Here is an 18,720-nt window from a genome sequence, read left to right on the forward strand (position 1 = left end):
GCCGTCTTGAAGTCGGACCACGTCGTAAAATTGGATGCGTGGTTGTTGTACCACAGGCCGGCCACACGCGCGAGGTAGAAAACCAAGTTGGTCAGTTTTCCTGCCTCGTCCCATTTATTGGGGACACTCACGCGTTCATAGATCGCGAGCCAGTCCTCCACGTCGGTCCCATCTGCGCCAGTGAAGACTGGGGGGTCGCGGATACGAGGGACACCGGGACATGAGGTCGGTGTAGGCGGAGGCGTCTGCTGGGTGGCGTCTTGCATGGTAGCTGGTAGGGTACGGGATCGAAGCTCCAGAGGCATCGAATGGGAGCACAGCACTCTCCACCAATTTGTTAAGCGGTTTATTGGACGGGACTCGGCGACAATTCGCTATGGCGACAGTCAAGGCCAAAAGCACGGGCTCCGAGAGCGAGCGACGTTTATAAGAGGACGACCCACTAGGAGCCGCTGGAGAACGCAACCGTTAAACAGTACCAATTGCTTCGCCACAACTGGTATATCTTGAAGGCAGTTGTGGCGTGATCATTTGCCATGCGCAAAGTAGAAGCGTGGGACTCTGTTGATGAACTTGGTATAACGCAATCTTATTTAAGCATATCTTTTTAAATTAAAAATTTCTTGCAAAACAATGTTGCTGATGCTGCAATGCGCCGAGCGTACCCTTACAAAACTGTTTAGGGGGTGAGAAATGGCCCCAGCAAAAAAAAAAAAATAAATAAAGAAAAACGGCAGATCCCACGCATTGAGAAAATCGATTTCATGCGAACCCTAGGTCTATATACATACTGTGTTGCAGTAGCATGCGGTTTAAAATTTTCTGGGATCTCCTACTTCTGATCAAAAGAACATAAAGCACTGTGTCGAGTAAGTTTCAATAAGAGTGCATTATGAAAAAAAAAAGTAGAAATTAAAAGCAGAGCAGAAACCGAACCCCAGCAGTTTACGTGCTGGTAATGTCAACAAAAAAACTGTTCGTCGGAACACAGCAAAATATTTGCGAATGCACTGCAACGTTGGGAATATTAAGGAGACAGAAAACAGGAAATGAAACAATTACAGTAGAACCCTGCTGTTACGTTCCTCACTGCTGCGTTTTCCCGGCTGTTACGTCGTTTTCCGCCGGTCCCGGCATAGCTCCCATAGGATACAATGTATTGGGAACCCCGCTGTTACGTCGTAACTGTCGGACCGTTCCCGTATGATACGTCGCGAAGTGCGCCCGGAGCCGACCGAGTGACTACCAAAGAGAGCGGCCATGGTGCATTTTCACGCAGCTTGGCCTCGTTTGACCGTAATATTAGCCGCATGAGAGGCGCAAGCAACAGAATCTTTCAATTGATGCAAACAAAAGCATGGCCTTCGAGATTCAAATTGCAAAGATGGCGTCTATGACGTAACTGCTCGCGAAAGCAAGGCCTTCGAGATTGGCATTTACTATTGACAAAAGCATAGCCTCTGAGATTTGCATTGCACAAACATGGCGTGTATGACGTAATTGCTTGCGAAAGCAAGGCCTTCGAGATTGGCATTCACTTCTGCCATCGCGTTGGCGTAGACTCATCATCATCGTTATTTGTCGGAGAACGGGAGGAGTTCGAGCTGGTTGGAGCTCGCATGGTCGTGCGTGCAGTTCGCGGTCGGACTCGCCGCGCCGGTCGTGATTGCGTGTGCTTAGTTCTTTCATACCTACAGCTGTTGGTGTTAAAAAAATCACATACGTTGATTACATTTCTGTGGATAAGGCCGTCCTAAGCTCCGCGTTTCTATCCATCGACTAGATCGCGGCTGAGCGCGCCAATTTTCGTGCTGCTCGTAAGAATTGAAATAAAATTTTGTACCACTAAATATTTTGCCGTTTTTCCTGTTTTTCGGTTCTTACGTTTCCCGTCTCTTACGTTTATTTCCTACGGTCCCTTCAAAAACGTATCAGCGGGGTTCTACTGTAATTAGGGATGTCAGCCATTTCTCATAGCCTATTTGCTACTCATTCCAAAAAGACAGGGCGTGCAAACACGGACACAAGAAAGAAGTCAGGACACCACAAACGCCGACTAACAACTGAAGAGATGCACAACGGCTGAAAAGAAAGAAGGCACGAAAACTTATCTGCGCATGCCCATGCAACAGGCGAACCTATCAATCCGGCACGCGTGGTGGTCTACGTGGAAGATAACTGTTAACCCTTTGCGGTCCGTTGTCGGGCAGCGCCCGACAACGCAACACGGCCGTAGCGGTCCGCTGTCGGGCCCCGCCCGACAAGGGTGTTCGTGGTTTAAATTTTGCTGTTTTCTCACCGCGAGTCGCGCGCATTTTTTGTATACATGAAGGGCCATCTCTTGAGGAATAAGTGAGCTTTGTTTGTTGAGGTTTTACTTTTTTGACACTAGGGTGCAGCACTATGATCAGCACGGGGCCTAGAGCGTACCCACTCGTGCGCGCGGTTCGCTGAGAAGTATGGCCACGTTTTCACCGCGTGCATTTTATGGCGGTGCTTTTAGCGAAAGCGAGGATGACTTTAGTGAGGAAGAGAATTACATGCCTCCACCAGACAGTGATGACAGTGATTCGACAGAAGTGAGTGACGAAGACGACAACGGCGGCGGTGGAAACCTGCAGTAATAACCCTGGCCTGCACACAGGGGAATGCTTTGAGCGGTATCATACGTTGCCCGAATATCACTAAAAGAGTTGCCTGCAGAATGCAGGAGCAAAAATAAATATCCTGTGCGTTTCTCTTCCACAGCTTGTGTTTTTATTCGCGGCGCCAGAAACTGGCGAAATAGTTTCGGACCGCTAGAGCCGGAAAGTGGGTAAAGGTTTTGGACCGCAAAGGGTTAAGGCATTTGATTTCATCTTTATGCAAGTTAATTGATGGTTGGCTCACGCATGCACTACCACTATTCTCGATATGCCATGCTTCAATCATCAGGCGCGTTTCTTCATTTCTATGCCGGTACAACACTGCGCATTCATCAAATTTTGGCGTGCACTTACAATCTCGACAATGTAAAGACAGATTAGAAGGTGAGCCTCCTGTAAGCGATCTCTTATGTTCCAACAATCTCTGGTTGATGCATCGGCCCGTCTGTCCTACGTAGAAGCGGCCGCAGCTGAAAGGAATCTTATACACCACACTCGTACGGCAATCAGTGAATTTGTTGGTGTGTTTTACGAAACAAATATCGGTCCGCTTCTTGTCTTTTACTCCCTCATTCTTCCTCTGCACAGCAGCACAAATCTTACCTAGCTTATTGGCAGCCGTGAAAACAACATTAACGCCGTATCTAGTTCCTACTTTCTTTAGCCTGTGAGATAGGCGATGAATGTACGGTATACCTACGACACGTTTCTTCCTATCGCTTTCTGCAACCATGCTTGGACTTAACACAATAGACTTCTTTAAACGTTCAGCGACCGTGGCCACTGCATCACGAGGATACCCTACATCTAAAAGACGTGTAACCTGTGCGTTAAAGCTATCACTCATTTTGTGCTCACACGACTTGGTGAGGGCTGACTTAAGGCAAGACATGGCGATGCCGTTTTTTACAACTTTCGAGTACTTTGACGAAAAATTTAACAGCGGTTTCGAAGATCTAGGAGAATACTGCCAACACACGTGGTTCTTCTGGAACGTTAAGAAAATGTCTAGAAATTGTATTGCATTATTCTGAGGCAGCTGTTTAGTAAAGCTTAGTCCTCCTCCATTTAATTCAAATTTTTTGCTCACGGAAGTTACCACCTTTTCAAAGTCCTCACCACTACAAAAGATCAAGTAATCGTCCACATAACGAAAAACCTTAATAACCGAATTACCTAAGGCGCCTTCCAAAAGATTGTCAATCTTGCTAAGGTATAAATCACTAAGAACCGGAGCAACTTTAGAACCAATACATATCCCTGATTTCTGCACATGAACGCCTTCCTTCCAACCTACCAGCGTCGACTTTAAATACGTGGAAAGGATTTCTAGAAATGCACCGGTAGAAACACCACATTTTTCGGTGAAAACCGTCTGGTGCCCTTGTTCGTTAATACATTCATTAACACATTTTAACAAGTCATCATGCGGCAAGGAATAATACAGGTCTTCAATATCCATACTAAAGGCCTTACAACAGCCGGGGTTCTCCTCTGAGAGGAACTGAACTAGCGCCTGAGAATTACGCATACGAAAAGGGTCTGAAAAACTCAAAGAGGTTAAGCAGTTCTGCAAATAACTAGATACAGCGACTTGCCAGGTGCCTTGCTCTGAAATGATTGCTCGAAACGGAATCTCGTTCTTATGTGTTTTCGCTGAAAAAAACAATTCTAAAGTAAGTGATTTGGCCTTCTTGACATTACAAGCTATTCTCTCAAGATTAAGTCTTAACAAAAGGTCGACAGCACGTTGCCTAACTACGGATGCCTTAAGTTTTACCGACCTAAAATTCTTTTCTATGGCTGTTAATGCTTTTTCTGAGAACAAACTGTCCGGCATAATTACAAAATACCCTTCCTTATCTGAAACAACTGGCCTGAGTTTCTTCTCGACACAGTAATTAACCAAAGGCCGGATAGGATCAGAACACTCGAGATGCATATAGAACCCTTGATGCTAGCAACGCAGTCTGAAATGCAGTGGGAACGCTCTTCTTCAGGAACAAGTCTAGTGATTGTACGCGGCAAACTTAAAACGTCTATTGGTTTCAGGTTCGGCTTAAAACGGTATTTAGGACCTAAGGCTAGGGTTTTGCAGTGACTATCATCTAAGGCAGCTCCTCCAAGGACTAGCAAGTTATTTTGCGGTAAAACAGTAGATATAATCTTCTTCTTACATGGTTGAAGTTCTCGAAGTTTTACCCTCCATATGAATTCCGCATGCTGGTTAGCTACCCTCATCTAGTCGGCGTACATCTGCTTCTGGCGGCGATCGTCACGCGAAGTCAAGCAACGGACCTTGAGGCATTCCTGGTAAAATCTCACTTGACGCCATGATTCCGCGGTCAATATGGCACATATCCTCCTGGCATGTCCGGTAGATGGTTGCAGAAAGCCGCACAAAAGTTGAACTTCAACTGGGCAAACTCTATTTTTTGAAAACCATGAAAAAGTTCTAGCACGGACCAAGCAAATAGCAATTAAAGAAGCCAAAGAGGCAGGATTGTTCAGATAAGTAGGGGAACACGGAAAAGGGCTCAGAGTACTAGAAATGAAGCTTAGAATAACAGAGAGCTGAGCTAGTTGGTAAGTATTCATTCCAAAAAGACAGGGCGTGCAAACGCGGACATAGGAAAGAAGTCAGGACACCACAAACGCCGACTAACAACTGAAGAGACGCACAACGGCTGAAAAGAAAGAAGGCACGAAAGCTTATCTGCGCATGCCCATGCAACAGGCGAGCCTATCAATCCGGCACGCGTGGTGGTCAACGTGGAAGATAACTGTTAAGGCATTTGATTTCATCTTTATGCAAGTTAATCGACGGTTGGCTCACGCATGCACTACCACTATTCTCGATATGCCATGCTTCAATCATCAGGCGCGTTTCTTCATTTCTATGCCGGTACAACACTGCGCATTCATCAAATTTTGGCGTGCGCTTACAATCTCGACAATGTAAAGACAGATTAGAAGGTGAGCCTCCTGTAAGCGATCTCTTATGTTCCAATAATCTCTGGTTGATGCATCAGCCCGTCTGTCCTACGTAGAAGCGGCCGCAGCTGAAAGGAATCTTATACACCACACTCGTACGGCAATCAGTGAATTTATTGGTGTGTTTTACGAAACAAATATCGGTCCCCTTCTTGTCTTTTACTCCCTCATTCTTCCTCTGCACAGCAGCACAAATCTTACCTAGCTTATTGGCAGCCGTGAAAACAACATTAACGCCGTATCTAGTTCCTACTTTCTTTAGCCTGTGAGATAGGCGATGAATGTACGGTATACCTACGACACGTTTCTTCCTATCGCTTTCTGCAACCATGCTTGGACTTAACACAATAGACTTCTTTAAACGTTCAGCGACCGTGGCCACTGCATCACGAGGATACCCTACATCTAAAAGACGTGTAACCTGTGCGTTAAAGCTATCACTCATTTTGTGCTAACACAACTTGGTGAGGGCTGACTTAAGGCAAGACATGGTGATGCCGTTTTTTACAACCTTCGAGTGCTTCGACGAAAAATTTAACAGCGGTTTGGAAGATCTAGGAGAATACTGCCAGCACACGTGGTTCTTCTGGAACGTTAAGGAAATGTCTAGAAATTGTATTCCATTATTCTGAGGCACCTCTTTAGTAAAGCTCAGCCCTCCTCCATTTAATTGAAATTTTTCGCTCACGGAAGTTACCACCTTTTCAAAGTCCTCATCACTACAAAAAATCAAGTAGTCGTCCACATAACGAAAAACCTTAATAACCGAATTACCTACAGTTATCTTCCACATAGACCACCACGCGTGCCGGATTGATAGGCTCGCCTGTTGCATGGGCATGCGCAGATAAGTTTTGGTGCCTTCTTTCTTTTCAGCCGTTGTGCGTCTCTTCAGTTGTTAGTCGGCGTTTGTGGTGTCCTGACTTCTTTCTTGTGTCCGTGTTTGCACGCCCTGTCTTTTTGGAATGAATACTTACCAACTAGCTCAGCTCTCTGTTATTCTAAGCTTCATTTCTGGTACTCTGAGCCCTTTTCCGTGTTCCCCTACTTATCTGAACAATCCTGCCTCTTTGGCTTCTTTAATTGCTATTTGCTTGGTCCGTGCTAGAACTTTTTCATGGTTTTCAAAAAATAGAGTTTGCCCAGTTGAAGTTCAACTTTTGTGCGGCTTTCTGCAACCATCTACCGGACATGCCAGGAGGATATGTGCCATATTGACCGCGGAATCATGGCGTCAAGTGAGATTTTACCAGGAATGCCTCAAGGTCCATTGCTCGACTTCGCGTGACGATCGCCGCCAGAAGCAGATGTACGCCGACTGGATGAGGGTAGCTAACCAGCGTGCGGAATTCATATGGAGGGTAAAACTTCGAGAACTTCAACCATGTAAGAGGAAGATTATTTCTACTGTTTTACCGCAAAATAACTTGCTAGTCCTTGGAGGAGCTGCCTTAGATGATAGTCACTGCAAAACCCTAGCCTTAGGTCCTAAATACTGTTTTAAGCCGAACCTGAAATCAATAGACGTTTTAAGTTTGCCGCGTACAATCACTAGACTTGTTCCTGAAGAAGAGCGTTCCCACTGCATTTCAGACTGCGTTGCTAGCATCAAGGGTTCTAATATGCATCTCAAGTGTTCTGATCCTATCCGGCCTTTGGTTAATTACTGTGTCGAGAAGAAACTCAGGCCAGTCGTTTCAGATAAGGAAGGGTATTTTGTAATTATGCCGGACAGTTTGTTCTCAGAAAAAGCATTAACAGCCATAGAAAAGAATTTTAGGTCGGTAAAACTTAAGCCATCCGTAGTTAGGCAACGTGCTGTCGACCTTTTGTTAAGACATAATCTTGAGAGAATAGCTTGTAATGTCAAGAAGGCCAAATCACTTACTTTAGAATTGTTTTTTTCAGCGAAAACACATAAGAACGAGATTCCGTTTCGAGCAATCGTTTCAGATCAAGGCACCTGGCAAGTCGCTGTATCTAGTTATTTGCAGAACTGCTTAACCTCTTTGAGTTTTTCAGACCCTTTTCGTATGCGTAGTTCTCAGGCGCTAGTTCAGTTCCTCTCAGAGGAGAACCCCGGCTGTTGTAAGGCCTTTAGTATGGATATTGAAGACCTGTATTATTCCTTGCCGCATGATGACTTGTTAAAATGTGTTAATGAATGTATTAACGAACAAGAGCACCAGACGGTTTTCACCGAAAAATGTGGTGTTTCTACCGGTGCATTTCTAGAAATCCTTTCCACGTATTTAAAGTCGACGCTGGTAGGTTGGAAGGAAGGCGTTCATGTGCAGAAATCAGGGATATGTATTGGTTCTAAAGTTGCTCCGGTTCTTAGTGATTTATACCTTAGCAAGATTGACAATCTTTTGGAAGGCGCCTTAGGTAATTCGGTTATTAAGGTTTTTCGTTATGTGGACGATTACTTGATCTTTTGTAGTGGTGAGGACTTTGAAAAGGTGGTAACTTCCGTGAGCAAAAAATTTGAATTAAATGGAGGAGGACTAAGCTTTACTAAAGAGGTGCCTCAGAATAATGCAATACAATTTCTAGACATTTTCTTAACGTTCCAGAAGAACCACGTGTGTTGGCAGTATTCTCCTAGATCTTCGAAACCGCTGTTAAATTTTTCGTCAAAGCACTCGAAAGTTGTAAAAAACGGCATCGCCATGTCTTGCCTTAAGTCAACCCTCACCAAGTCGTGTGAGCACAAAATGAGTGATAGCTTTAACGCACATGTTACACGTCTTTTAGATGTAGGGTATCCTCGTGATGCAGTGGCCACGGTCGCTGAACGTTTAAAGAAGTCTATTGTGTTAAGTCCAAGCATGGTTGCAGAAAGCGATAGGAAGAAACGTGTCGTAGGTATACCGTACATTCATCGCCTATCTCACAGGCTAAAGAAAGTAGGAACTAGATACGGCGTTAATGTTGTTTTCACGGCTGCCAATAAGCTAGGTAAGATTTGTGCTGCTGTGCAGAGGAAGAATGAGGGAGTGAAAGACAAGAAGCGGACCGATATTTGTTTCGTAAAACACACCAACAAATTTACTGATTGCCGTACGAGTGTGGTGTATAAGATTCCTTTCAGCTGCGGCCGCTTCCACGTAGGACAGACGGGCCATTGCATCAACCAAAGATTGTTGGAACATAAGAGATCGCTTACAGGAGGCTCACCTTCTAATCTGTCTTTACATTGTCGAGATTGTAAGTGCACGCCAAAATTTGATGAATGCGCAGTGTTGTACCGGCATAGAAATGAAGAAACGCGCCTGATGATTGAAGCATGGCATATCGAGAATAGTGGTAGTGCATGCGTGAGCCAACCGTCGATTAACTTGCATAAAGATGAAATCAAATGCCTTAACAGTTATCTTCCACGTAGACCACCACGCGTGCCGGATTGATAGGCTCGCCTGTTGCATGGGCATGCGCAGATAAGTTTTCGTGCCTTCTTTCTTTTCAGCCGTTGTGCGTCTCTTCAGTTGTTAGTCGGCATTTGTGGTGTCCTGACTTCTTTCTTGTGTCCGTGTTTGCACGCCCTGTCTTTTTGGAATGAATACTTACCAACTAGCTCAGCTCTCTGTTATTCTAAGCTATTTGCTACGTATCTGTTAGGAAATGACAACGTATTCGCAAAATTAGATGCACCTTACCTACCGCATGCCGATTCGCCTGTGCGTTTGGCTGCTGGCGTTCCGAACAGACATAAATACGTCACGCACAACTTCCCTTACCGTACACGCACCACTTCAATTACACATAACACCAGTTGAACAGCAAGCATGGTGCGCAAGCAAGGTATGCGTCAGTGATCACAGGACGCAATGTTGAATGTTCTTTGGAGTGCACTATGAAGTGAACCTGAACACCGACTGCAAAGCTAGCGCAAACAGTCAAGATTCATTAAGTGTCGAAGTAAATGGCACCTCGCACGAAGTCACTGCGCTAATGCAACTGTTTACAGCTCCGGACCTAGCGAATAGACGCGGTCATGACACGAACAGAGACTGATGAAGCCATGAAGAGAGTTCGCGAGCAATGGCAACATTCGCCGCACGTTTCATTAGCTACACTGCTTACCGCGCTGTCGATTCATAACTGTCGACTCGAAATCACTTCTAATATGCTCTTGAAGAAACACACACACATCATGCATTCTAAAAAGAGACAGGGCGTGCAAACACGGACACAAGAAAGAGTTCAGGACACCACAAACGCCGACTAACAACTGAAGAGACGCACAACGGCTGAAAAGAAAAAAGGCACGAAAACTTATCTGCGCATGCCCATGCAACCGGCGAACCTATCAATCCGGCACGCGTGGCGGTCTACGTGGAAGATAACTGTTAAGGCATTTGATTTCATCTTTATGCAGGTTAAGCTGCCTTAGATGATAGTCACTGCAAAACCCTAGCCTTAGGTCCTAAATACTGTTTTAAGCCGAACCTGAAACCAATAGACGTTTTAAGTTTTCCGCGTACAATCACTAGACTTGTTTCTGAAGAAGAGCGTTCCCACTGCATTTCAGACTGCGTTGCTAGCATCAAGGGTTCTAATACGCATCTCAAGTGTTCTGATCCTATCCGGCCTTTGGTTAATTACTGTGTCGAGAAGAAACTCAGGCCAGTAATTTCAGATAAGGAAGGGTATTTTGTAATTATGCCGGACAGTTTGTTCTCAGAAAAAGCATTAACAGCCATAGAAAAGAATTTTAGGACGGTAAAACTTAAGCCATCGGTAGTTAGGCAACGTGCTGTCGACCTTTTGTTAAGACATAATCTTGAGAGAATAGCTTGTAATGTCAAGAAGGCTAAATCACTTACTTTAGAATTGTTTTTTTCAGCCAAAACACATAAGAACGAGATTTCGTTTCGAGCAATCGTTTCAGAGCAAGGCACCTGGCAAGTCGCTGTATCTAGTTATTTGCAGAACTGCTTAACCTCTTTGAGTTTTTCAGACCCTTTTCGTATGCGTAATTCTCAGGCGCTAGTTCAGTTCCTCTCAGAGGAGAACCCCGGCTGTTGTAAAGCTTTTAGTATGGATATTGAAGACCTATATTATTCTTTGCCGCATAAGGACTTGTTAAAATGTGTTAATGAATGTATTAACGAACAAGGCGACCAGACGGTTTTCACCGATAAATGTGGTGTTTCTACCGGGGCATTTCTAGAAATACTTTCCATGTATTTAAAGTCGACGCTGGTAGGTTGGAAGGAAGGCGTTTATGTGCAGAAATGAGGGATATGTATTGGTTCTAAGGTTGCTCCGGTTCTTAGTGATTTATACCTTAGCAAGATTGACAATCTTTTGGAAGGCGCCTTAGGTAATTCGGTTATTAAGGTTTTTCGTTATGTGGACGACTACTTGATTTTTTGTAGTGATGAGGACTTTGAAAAGGTGGTAACTTCCGTGAGCGAAAAATTTGAATTAAATGGAGGAGGGCTGAGCTTTACTAAAGAGGTGCTTCAGAATAATGGAATACAATTTCTAGACATTTCCTTAACGTTCCAGAAGAACCACGTGTGCTGGCAGTATTCTCCTAGATCTTCCAAACCGCTGTTAAATTTTTCGTCGAAGCACTCGAAGGTTGTAAAAAACGGCATCGCCATGTCTTGCCTTAAGTCAGCCCTCACCAAGTCGTGTGAGCACAAAATGAGTGATAGCTTTAGCGCACAGGTTACGCGTCTTTTAGATGTAGGGTTTCATAGTGATGCAGTGGCCACGGTCGCTGAGCGTTTTAAGAAGTCTATTGTGTTAAGTCCGAGCATGGTTGCAGAAAGCGATAGGAAGAAACGTGTCGTAGGTATTCCGTACATTCATTGCATATCTCACAGGCTAAAGAAAGTAGGAAGTAGATACGGCGTTAATGTTGTTTTCACGGCTGCCAATAAGCTAGGTAAGATTTGTGCCGCTGTGCAGAGGAAGAATGAGCGAGTAAAAGACAAGAAGCGGACCGATAATTGTTTCGTAAAACACACCAACAAATTCACTGATTGCCGTACGAGTGTGGTATATAAGGTCCCTTTCAGCTGCGGCCGCTTCTACGTAGGACAGACGGGCCGATGCATTAACCAGAGATTGTTGGAACATAAGAGATCGCTAACAGGAGGCTCACCTTCTAATCTATCATTACATTGTCGAGATTGTAAGTGCACGCCAAAATTCGATGAATGCGCAGTGTTGTACCGGCATAGAAATGAAGAAACGCGCCTGATGATTGAAGCATGGCATATCGAGAATAGTGGTAGCGCATGCGTGAGCCAACCGTCGATTAACTTGCATAAAGATGAAATCAAATGCCTTAACAGTTATCTTCCACGTAGACCGCCACGCGTGCCGGATTGATAGGTTCGCCGGTTGCATGGGCATGCGCAGATAAGTTTTCGTGCCTTTTTTCTTTTCAGCCGTTGTGCGTCTCTTCAGTTGTTAGTCGGCGTTTGTGGTGTCCTGATCTCTTTCTTGTGTCCGTGTTTGCACGCCCTGTCTCTTTTTAGAATGAATACGTACCAACTAGCTCAGCTCTCTGTTATTCTAAGACACATAATGCAGTTCCGCCGAGCGTAACATGGCACCGAGGGGAAAAGATCGGTCACTTCTCAACACACGCTAGCAACGTGCCGGACGGTCTGGAAGGGATATGGCCGCCGCCGCCCAAGGTTGCCCGCATGCAGCCTACCTTTGCGGTACTCTGATTTTCCAGTGACTCTAGCTGACTAGGCTTCGGAAGGTGTGCATTCGTTTTGCAAGCGTCATGGCGAGCTGGGGCACTTATCGCCCACCAAAGGACCTTAAAACGAAGGTGGAAATTCTGCGCGAAGTTGAGAACAGCGTCCTTTCCAAGACGGAAATCGCCAAGAAGTATCACATCACCAAGGGCATGCTGTCAACATACATCAAGAACAAAGAGTCTGTCATCGCTGGATATGAAAAGCAGCAAATGAAACCGTCGAGGAAGAGGCTGCGGACATCGGCACATCCCCAGCTGGAGGAGGCTCTCGTGATGTGGATTAAACAGATTCGCAGCCAGAACCTCCCACTCAGTGGGCTGATAATTGCCGCCAAGGCGAGGGAGTTCGCTACTAAGATGGCTCTTGGAGAATTCTCGGCATAGGGTGGGTGGCTATCACAGTTTAAGGAACGCCACGGGCTCACTTTCAAGACTGTTTGCGGCGAGAAGGCGGATGTTGACAGTGCCGAATGCGAAGAATGGCTCTCTGGGTATCTGAAGGATCTACTTGCCACCTACTCGCTCGACGACGTCTTTAGCGCTGATGAGACGGCGCTCTATTATAAATTGCTGCCCAGTAAACCTATCACTTTTCAGGGCAATGATTGTGCCGGCGGAAAGAAAAGTAAGGAAAGGCTAACGGTGATGGTGTGCGCGAACGCGACGGCCACGGATCGTTGCCTGTTGCTCGTAATTGGCAAAGCGGCTAAGCCTCGGTGCTTCAAAAGTGTGAAGACCCTTCCCGTTGATTACGTTGCAAATAAGAAGGCATAGATGACCATGAATATTTTTTCTGATTGGGTCCGTGTACTGGACAGAAAATTCACCGCAAAAAGCCAGAAGATTCTCCTTTTCGTGGACAATTGCACAGTGCACTGCAATGTTGAAGGCCTACGTGCAATTCGTTTGGCCTTCCTGCCCAAGAATACGACGGCACTGCTCCAGCCCATGGACATGGGCGTGATCCAGAATTTAAAAACTTTGTACCGCCGACATATCCTGGAAAGGATGCTGTTGTGTCTCAACAGCGAGAAAACCTATTCCATCGATCTCCTCGGTGCAGCACACATCCTTACTAAAGCGTGGAACTCGATTTAGCGGGAGACCATTGCCAATTGTTTTAGGAAGTGTGGTTTTGTTGAACCCATGGCTAATGGTGATGAAGGGGCGATGCAGATTTCTTCTGACGATTTCGTCTGTGTTCCTAACAACTTCCTCAGTGTTCTACCGGACGGCGTGACATTTGAAAGTTACGTGCAGGTGGACAGCAGTGTTCAGACTTCTGGCGTCATCACTCATGCAGAAATAATTGAATCTGCGTGCCCTCAAGTGGCGACATCTGAGGACCCTTCCGCCCTCAGCGGCGAGGATTCTGATGACAGCAATGAGGTGCCCTTCCCTCCGCATAGTGATACTGAAGCATTGTCGGCGCTGGACATAGCCGCGCGCTACTTCTCTTGCCAGGAGAATACGGAAGCCAAAGTAGAAATGATTTGCAAACTGCGTGCGAAGTTGATTGACTCGCTGCAAGGCAAACGTGGGCAGATGCGCATCACTGATTACTTCAGTTAATGATGGGTGTCCTGTGATTTGTGAATAAATGTAAAATCGTCTGAAACTTCCCCATCGTGTGTTAGCTCAGTGCACATGCGCCACTGCAGGTGAGTCCTCTGTTCAATTAGCTTTCATTAATTCGAACTTCTTTTAATTCGAACGAATTTTTGGGCCCTTTCGAGTTCGAATTATCGAGATTCGACTGTACGCGGGCCTCAAGCAATTTCGCCTTCATTGAACATGCAGCCGCCACGGCCGGGAATCTGTCCCGCTACCTTCAGGTCAACACCATAACACCATAACCACGAGACCACCGTGGCAGATTCCGCCACTTTTCGAAAACATACTCCCTGGTATTGGTGCATCTCTGTCTGTAAAGAAGGGCACCATTCCAAAGCTCTACATGGTTCATTTCAAAAGCACTTGCCAAGCTTTTCTTCCATTCTGTCCAGGAAGTGTTTGCGTGCAATGATTTTATTTGCAAGTCACACCACTTTCGTGTGTTCCCACAGAGAAAAGGCCCCATATTACGTATGCGGTTTTCATAGCTTGTTCACTGGTTTCTAGTACATGCATATGTGTGAAAATCTACGCTTGATGAATTGCCATCAAACAGGTCTGGTCTCACATAAACGTCTTTATTTTCTTTCCTATTTGCAGCTGCAACAAGAAGACCTAGATGCAGCTCCTGCTGTGCCATAATAGCTTCTGCATTTCCAGTAATGCCTTAATGTGCTCCAGTGTTGTAGTCAGTGATGCTTGCTGGTGCTTGCATTTCACATGCTGGTAGAGCTTATAGCAAGTGAGACACCAAATCGTCAAGTCATGCTCACATTGACGCTACCTTCAGTGATGAGGCTATCAAACTTAGCTCCAGCAGCAATCGTCTCCGCAAGACTCTGAGTTGTAGTGTCCTTCTGCAGCTCCGCGTATCTCTGCCCACCTGCCTGGAAGCCCACAGTGAGAGGTCGCTCCTGATGCTGAGTGACTGCGCCAATGTAAAGTTTTTATGCTGCAAAGCGACTGAATCTGTTTATTGTTACATTCCTTCTCTTTTCTTCTTCGTCTTCTGCTTGGCTCTTCCCACTGGTGCTAGCAATGTGGGTCACTACAATACTGCCACGTGCGCTTCTTTTGTTATTTTTATGGAACTAGTCTGTTGCATGTGTGGCCGCTGCCTTGTGCAAGCCGCGCTCTAACCTCTGGAAACCTTCCAGATTATGTCAGAATCTTCTTATAGGCTTGAGTGCCAAAACGCGAACAGCTGAGATTATTCTGGAGCTAATGCGGCCCACGGACCCGAGCTAACAGGGGGATTTCGACCCCCTCCCACGCCTAGCCGTGCGTGGCTTTGCCGTGTCTGGGGAAAAGGGGATCCTGGGGGTTGAGCCGACGCCGGGTGTCTGGACCTTTAAGGCCCCTCAGCAGAGGCAACACACCCCTTTGGCCCTAGCTTCATGTAGACTGCACCCCTGGGCTGACCCACCCAGGGGAAATCGGCAGTCGCCTTTTCCTGTCCCTCTCTTCCTAGACCTTCGTCTTGTCTCTCACTTTTCATCTTTCCTGTATTCTCCTCACTTCTGTTTACTTCCGTTTTTCCTGGCGGCAAGGGTTAACCTTGTGTGGATGACCAGTCTTGGCTCACCATATATGATTATAGCGGTGGTGTACAACTGGCGCTGGCAGACTTGTCTTCGGACATCTCCTGTCGCGTCCCCTTGTTGGGCTCGGTGGTGGGCGGTTGGCACCGTCGCCGAAACACAAACGCATGCTATGTTAAGTTCATCTTTTTCCAAAACCGATCGTACCCTCAAGAGGGTACGCACCGAAGCATCCCTGCAACTTTTTTCCAAAACGCATGACTTTTCCAAAGTACCACATTGTCCACAGCGAGCAGTCAGACGAAAAAGCCAGAACCATTTCACCATTTCTGGTAGCAAAAATTCTTACGGAAAAACTAGGACCAGGCTACAAGGCGACTAAGGATGGCCAGTGGCAATCTACTCCTTGAGCTGAAAGACAGAAAACAGTGCGAAAACCTCTCCAACCTTACATCATTCGGAAGCATCCCTGTCAGTCACCCCGCATAGGTCCATGAGCACCGTCCGTGGTGTCGTCTCAGATGAAGATCTCTTGAACCTCTCCGAACCTGAACTTCTTGATGGATGGAAACAACAAAACGTCGTCAACGTACAACGAATCGAAATAAGAAGGGACAACGTAGAGAAACCAACTAAGCACATAATACTAACATTCGGATCGAGCGAACTACCAGAGACCATAGAAACAGGCTACACGAAACTAAGAGTGTGCCCATATATTCCCAACCCACGAAGATGTTTCAACTGCCAAAAGTACAGCCACAGCTCTCTAACGTGCAAAGGACAACCCACCTGTGCCAGGTGTGCATCTAAAGACCACATGTCAGATAAATGGGAGGCTGCAGCTCACTGTGCCAACTGCGGTGATGAGCACCCCGCATACTCACGGTCTTGTGTTGCATGGAAGAAAGAAAAGGACGTTATTTCTTTGAAAGTGAGAGAAAACATCTCTTTTAGAGAAGCCAGGAAGAGATGCGCGCCCTTCTATGGCACAACTTACGCGGGTGCGGCGCGCCAGGGGGCAGCGTCGCACCGACCTCCGCCACTCGCCCGGCCCGTTCTGAGCGGACCGTCGGCTGTGGCACCTGCCCCCAAGGCGGCAGTAGTTGAGGCTACTCCGCCAACTCGCGAACAGGGACCGGCGACTCCAGGGCCGTCGGGTCTCAAGGCCTCGTCTCACCAGGCGAGGCCCGAAACTCGAACCACTAGCTCGCCCGTGCGGGCATCCAGTGCCTCCGAGGAGGCAATGGACAACGTTGGCACCTCGGGGGCCAAAACACCGGCGCAGTTCTCTGGACCCCGCCAAGAAAACAAAAAAGCCAATAACGGGGCCAGACGACCGTCCTGCCTCCTGAAACAAAGTATTTCACTTGAATGCTCCACACTTCCTTATTGTACACCTGTACACCCAGCACCTTTCTATGATTAATATGCAGACACAAATATTACAGTGGAACATCCGAGGTCTTCTTCGAAACCTCGATGACATTCAAGAACTCCTCCACGACCTCAATCCAAAAGTGCTGTGTGTACAAGAGACACATCTAAAACCACAACACACAAACTTTCTACGCAACTACGTCATTTTTCGTAAGGACCGAGATGATGCCACGGTATCATCTGGTGGTGTAGCCATTATAGTCAATCAATCAGTAGCATGTACACATTTACCACTACAAACATCCCTGGAAGCAGTAGCTGCTCGAGCAGTTCTTTTAGATAAACTCATCACCATTTGCTCTCTGTACATACCGCCACAATACAACCTACAAAAACAAGAATTCCAGTCCTTGGTGGATGGACTGCCGGAGCCTTATCTGGTCCTTGGGGACTTGAATGCGCATAGCGATCTATGACTCTCGCTGCGATGCGCGAGGTCGTCCGATTCAAAATTTTCTTTTTTCTTCCGGCGCGTGTCTGTTGAATCGGAAAGAGCCAACATATTATAATCTCGCCAACAATTCCTACTCGTCAATAGACCTCAGCATTACATCTCCATCCCTTCTTCCAGTCCTTAATTGGAAAGTTATTGGGAATCCCTATGGAAGTGACCATTTCCCAATAGTTCTAAGCGCAGCAATAACAAATCAATATCCACCACAGGTTCCTAAATGGCAGACCGAAACAGCCGATTGGGAACAGTTTCGAAAACTTACCCTCTTAAGCTGGACTGACGTGTGTACCTTAAGTATACAAGCTGCTGTGGACTACTTTGTAGCCTTTTTGATCGATGCTGCAATCAAATGCATCCCACAAACAAGCGGACGGTCTCGAAAACAACGTGTCCCATGGTGGAATAATGACTGTCGAATTGCGCGAAACAAGCAAAACAAGGCATGGAGGTTGCTTCGCGATTCTCCGACAGCAGAGAACCTTATAAACTTTAAGAACATAAAGTGCCAAGGCAGGAGGACGCGCCGACAGGCTAGAAGAGTGTCGCGTGGTTAGTGCCGCAGGGGCACGGGCACGCAAAGACTGACGCGTACACGCTGCTCGCTCGGACGAAAGTGTAACCCAGCCTTTATTGGGGCACGAACATATATATGATGCAAGCAGTAACAGGGGGCGCCACGCTCCAGTGGCGGCCTAATCAAAAGGCTGAATTGTGGCGACCTCTACATCTCCCCCCTTGAGAAAGTCTGATGGGAGGATGGAGGACGCCAAACACATCACAATGTCACAAGTTCAAACGGCGCGGCGGAACAACGCGCCGGCCGTAACGTGTTCGTGTAACACCACCACTACGGTCCCTGGCTGCTGGGGAATGTTGCAAAGGCTGCCCTTGGGGGATCGCAGGTCCCATGCTGTTGGCAGGCTGAGGTTCCTGAAGAACTTGCTGCGGTGGCGATGGTTGCTGTGCAGCTGTTGGCAGCGATTCCTCACCGGAGGCGGAAGGCACGAAAGGCACTAGGTGAAGGCGGTTGCGCTGTAGAACACCACCTCGGTCTGTTTCAACCACGTAGCTTCTTGGCCTTTGCCCCGGACTGAGGACCGTAGCTTGCACTTGGTCAGGGCGCACCCACACACGCTGACCCGTTTGGAGAGGTGGCAGGTCTCGAGCTCTGTGATGCCTATTGTAGTCGTCGGTCTGCTTACGCTTGTAGGCTACATCCTTGGCGACGACATCTTTCCTAGGCGGCCAGTTGGGATGTAGCTGGGAGTTTTGCTTCGGGACTCTGGTTCTCAGCTGACG

The sequence above is a fragment of the Rhipicephalus sanguineus genome, chromosome 5, assembly GCF_013339695.2.
Source record: "Rhipicephalus sanguineus isolate Rsan-2018 chromosome 5, BIME_Rsan_1.4, whole genome shotgun sequence".
Lineage (NCBI taxonomy): Eukaryota > Metazoa > Arthropoda > Arachnida > Ixodida > Ixodidae > Rhipicephalus > Rhipicephalus sanguineus.